Below are 5075 nucleotides of genomic sequence, written 5' to 3'. Positions count from 1 at the left end.
TAATCACGTCACGCGGGTCCGAGATTACCGAGACTATCTACGTCAGAAAGATGTACGTCATTTCTTTCAGCCACAATTCTTTCTTTTATTGTAGACTTCGAAGGAAAAGAAATGTCGTGTCTGATTAAATTATTTCAACTTGTAGTTCTTAGCGACGAATTGTTTATGCAACCGAGTTGTTTATGCATCGCTAAGCAACTACGTAGATACAGAAACGCCGGAAGTAGAAGAACAGGCCGTTGAGATCAACAGACCAGGCAAGTCGGAGAGCTCCAGATTCTCGCAATACACCACTAAACAGTTCCGCGGCCATTGCGACAGTGCGCATGCGTAGCATTTTTTCGAGTAAACAACGCGTCGTGCTAGCTTCTCAGCAACTTGAAACATGTGCGATTTGAGCGAGATTTCCATCCAGAAGGTGCGACTGTGGAGCACTGAAGCATCGAAAACCTTGTCGTGTGTACGGAAAACGAGTGTGGAAGGTGCACACGAGGAACTTGTAGCTAGGTAAGTTTTATTTCTTTCGTTATTTACTCTTTGCAATGATGCGATGTGTTGTTCATTCCCAAGACCGGTTTTCCGCCCTGTAAGTTGTAACACTAACAGTAACTTAGTAAGTGCTCTCTCTTCAGATACGCTTAACTTTTCAGTTGATTAAAGTCAAAAACTTGAATAAGTGCCGTTGATCTGTCCACGGAATCTAACTTATTATGAAGTATAACTATATTCCGATTCGTGATGCATAGGCTACATGTTGCGATAGTGTATGCAAAAGTTTTCCATTTTCAATCTGACGTGTGGGTAAGATAAGAAACAACAAACATGCATACTAAGTTGCCACTGCCAGTTTGTATAGCTGCTAAGCTTACCTCAGGCTGAGTTAGTGAGTATTTTGTACGTTTACATACAAAATGGTGATGAGGGGGAAAAAGAATGCCTTCCACAGGTGCGAAAAACTGTGATTTGATCTCAAGGCCTTTTTGTTTTAGAGCTTTTCCTGCTTTGGAACTTGGGAGATGGGATTCCTGTCGACCGTGAAGCAGAAAATGCAGAGAGGGTGCTTCTTCGGGAGTACAAGCAGAAGTTGTATGTGAAAGGGGTGCTTTATCCTGATCCATTCATCATCACAACTGGATTGAAAGGCAGCAAGATGGGCGATTCCTGTGGCCAAGCGTCTTCATCGCCGGCTGCCTGTGAGTGTGAGCTCGACCTCATGCATCGCCTCGTCAACGAGTTTTAAGGAGGAAAGGCTTACAGGTAGGAAACCTCTCTACTTTTTTAAATAAGTCATATTTGCACTTTACTTTTGAAAAAGAGAATGGTTCAAGTTGAATTGCAAGATGGCAGTGCAGCCTAACAACATTTTGGTTTCAGTGAACAGGGAATGTGTCAAAATCTGAAAAACCAGCATACTACTATTAATACACACTAAAATTATGCCTGTCGCTGTCATATACATATAATTTTTGAAAAGTGCAGTGATACTGATAGTGATACAGTTAATCAGCAATGACTGAACCGACTTTCTAAATTCAGGGATGATCAAATCATCTGACTAATGGCCAGGGGCGAGTACAAAAAATCCGTTGTGCTAGTTAAAACCGCTTGGCAACTCGCCTGGTTGGCTAGTGAAAATTCTCGTCAAATGCAACACTTCTGGTTGTATACTCTAGTTTCAAAACGTTATATAAACAATGCAGTTATAGCAACTGTGGTTTGTACCCGGCAAGCAATTCTTTTTGGTGGACTGGACTTTCTTGAAATGACTCACCTGTCTGGCAAGTTAAGATTTTGAGATCTGGCCATCCCTGCAACTGTCTTAATTTTACAATGCTCTTCATGCAAGTTGCACTCAAATTTGTGAGCAATTTGTTATGTACAACTTGGTAAATTGTCCTAAATGATGCTTTAGTAAAAGTTGTTGTCTCCTTTCTCTTTCTCATATTGATTATTTTCTTTTTTTCTCCCTTTTGGCAGTGTTTTGACCATATGCAACAGGCTGCAAGTCATTTTGGAGGAGGAAGCCCCTGATTGCATCTTTGTCAAAACCAGAAAGAGACTTCTACCTGTCTCCAAGAGTCAGCCATCACAACCACCTGTTACCCAGAGCCAGCCATCACAACCTCCTGTTCCCAAAGTAATCCAATTGCCCGTTTTGATACAGGCAGCAACAGGATGCACTTAGGAGGAGGAACTAGTAGAAGTAGGGAAAGCGGTATTAACAAAACAGCTTTTTCCTCTTAACTATGAAACCACACAGATAAACAAGGAGAGCAACCCTTCCACAAAGTAAATAAACAATCCTGACGACTCTAATAATTTCAACAATTTGTCAACTCATGTAAAAGCTTTGCCAGATCCAGGCATTAAGCTCTACTCGTTACACATGTAATGGGCAGAGCAACATTGTTGAACAGCTGCTTGTAAGTTTTCAGCCTGAAAGGTAGTAGGGTGGGTCGCATCTAAAATATGAATGTTTGTCTTGTCAAAACCTATGTAAATTTTCCTACATTTTAAGACTCCCTCTTTTTCTGTAGTGGATTTTTTTTTATCAGATTATTGTTTGGAGTTCTGAAAAGGAAGGCTCATGTGTACACCATTATAGATATGACTTTTACTGTACTACATTTGTGTTTTTGGTATATATATATATATATATATATAAATATATAAAACTAGATATCTTTCTTCCCAATATGTTCATTGCCAAGTGGATGAAGTCATCAGATTTGATCTGCTGCTAGTGATAACGTTTATCAACATAAGTAAAGTTTTTTGAGCTGACTGTATTGTGTGCATTTTGTTTGCAAGTGCTGATATGTTTGACTTTGTGCTGTAATGCTTTGTCTTGTCTCTCATTCTCCCTTTCAAAGTACGAGAACTCAGATTTTGTTCTGACACACTCATTGCATCATACAAACATCAATAGACACACACAGAAAGTGAGCCAAACAAACATTTTTCCTCAGAATATGTTATGGTATGCACAGGGGACATGAAAATTATGGAGAGAAGACTGTGCGCAGGAAGAAGAGAGAAACATTCAAACAAATGAAAACAAACCAGTAAATTGTTTAAGGTTGCTCTTGGCCACTCTGGTGACATGTAGATGTACTTTATTCTACCTATATTAGCGAAACCGATAGGCTAGATCCTGAAGGTCTAATCCTCGTCTCTGTTGCATAAACAACATCTCATCTATACTATAACGTTTAGGGTCAATACTCATTGGTTGATCGCTAAAAATTCTTGTCTTTTTAGAATTTTTGACTTTTTCCTGCCATCTTCTTGTTGCAAAGGGTGACACTAAAACCATGAATTAATTGTAAGAGACTGGTCGTGGCTATACCAGTGCAATATGATATGTTCTGCGAGAAATCAGATTTCTGAATAACCATGGATTTTTCCTGTCTGCGTTCTTTTTCTTAGCCATGTTTGCAATCTTTAGTTTGAACATCAGTCTATTGTTCTCCTTAGTCAGCTTAATCATTGCAATAAGATTGTGCATAACGGATGTGCATTAAGTTGGCATCTGCTTATACAAAAAAAAAAACTATCAACAAATAAGCAAAAACAAGAGCACCCAGAAATGTTTCTGTTGTGAATGGGTCTTGTTCAGGGCTAGAGTCACACTTTTCTGGCAATCAACTAGCTGCACCATTCCTCTCCCTTGATGATCCTTGGGCCTGGCACGTCTCAAACTGGAATTCCAGATCTCGCATTGCCCATTTTCTTCTGCCTAGCCGGTGCTCTGGTCGGGGTATGTCTATCAGCACTCTTGCAGTCTGAAACATTGCCAAACAGGGTTCATTCTGTCAGTATTTATGGTAGTATTACATCTTCATGCAGGGTTCTCCACATATGTTGTCCGTTTGGGTTCAATGCCCCCAACTTCAACTTATAAAGGTGGTCATTTGGACCCACTGTAGTCATTTTCAGTGCAATACAGAACTCCCCCTGTGAATTCCCCGGTACACTTGTTTTTGTTCCTTTGGCTTCTATGGAGAGCTCTCCGCCTAATGTTGATCAAATCGCACTCTGGAAACAAACCACCCACATAAAACTTAGCTTGGCTTCCCACATTCATAAGCCTCATATATTGATATTGATTGATATTCATTCTTGTTCAGATTTCAAAACACACGAACAGACGAAAAGTCAATTAAATCACTCAAGCTGTAAGGCACAGACACAGCATAGTGATACTAGGAACAGCATGTGTGAACAAATACATTCAACACCTTCCCATCTTCTTTACTGCGTACACACACAAAATATAACAAGAAAGTTATTTAAAAAAAAAACTTACTCTGTGTTGAAATCCAGGGTATCCCAAGTTTTGTGTTGGGAAAGAGTTCTCTGCAGTTGGTGTGCCATCAAGAAAGTGTTGAGAACAAACCCTTGCAGGTGAAAAAAAAAGCTTGTGCTGGGTTCTTCTTGTGTGTTGGATGCGGATGCAAGCTGTTGAAAACAGACAGATGCATATCAGATTTAACAATTTATGGCTCTACAAAGCAATTTTGTATTGCTTTTTTTATCACAGCCATGCTCTAACAACATGAAGTAAAACAAAAAAAACAAGAAACGGAAACACACTGACACAGAAAGTGAGCCACATTTTTTTATCTCATGCACGGCAGATTCAAACAAGTATTTCATGCAGTGCCGGTGTGCAGCTTTTGTAACGTTCTTGTACTTGTACTTGTACTTGTACTTGTTAGATGTTTGAGGCCAGTTCTGCCGTGTGCTGACAAAACCGAGTAAGTCCACTGAAGCTAGTTCTGAGATAAACGACTTTTTCTGTTTTATTACATTTCTCAAAAGTGACGATTATCTTGATCAACCTACAGAGATAATAAGATAAATAGCATTAATGTACGTTTACAACCCGAGTTTGATAATGATCTGATGGATGGTTTTTGTTTTGTTGGGCATTTTGTGGACTTACTTGGTTTTGTCACTTTTTTTCCATTATATCAGATCTAAAAAATGTGACAGATCTAAGCAAGTGGACTTACTTGGTTTTGTCAAAACATTTGGAAGAAAAAGTAATGCTTTTTTTGAGGATGAAAGTC

General features: G+C 39.3%; 2 long non-coding RNA genes across 2 annotated transcripts; one reads left to right on the top strand and one right to left on the bottom strand.

Moving 5' to 3' along the window:
- Positions 1–296: 296 nt before the first annotated feature.
- LOC138954932 (uncharacterized) lies at positions 297–2785 on the top strand. Its single transcript, XR_011452023.1, has 3 exons — positions 297–507; positions 990–1257; positions 1978–2785. It is a non-coding gene; the product is annotated as an uncharacterized lncRNA (long non-coding RNA).
- A 285-nt stretch (positions 2786–3070) lies between these two features.
- On the bottom strand, positions 3071–4458 carry LOC138954933 (uncharacterized). Its single transcript, XR_011452024.1, has 2 exons — positions 4310–4458; positions 3071–3785 (listed from the first exon to the last, which is right to left on the bottom strand). It is a non-coding gene; the product is annotated as an uncharacterized lncRNA (long non-coding RNA).
- Between the last annotated feature and the right edge of the window lie 617 nt (positions 4459–5075).

The sequence above is a fragment of the Littorina saxatilis genome, unplaced genomic scaffold (assembly GCF_037325665.1).
Source record: "Littorina saxatilis isolate snail1 unplaced genomic scaffold, US_GU_Lsax_2.0 scaffold_1261, whole genome shotgun sequence".
In the NCBI taxonomy this organism is placed as follows: Eukaryota; Metazoa; Mollusca; class Gastropoda; order Littorinimorpha; family Littorinidae; genus Littorina; species Littorina saxatilis.
This window is presented reverse-complemented; position numbering and strand designations above follow the sequence as displayed.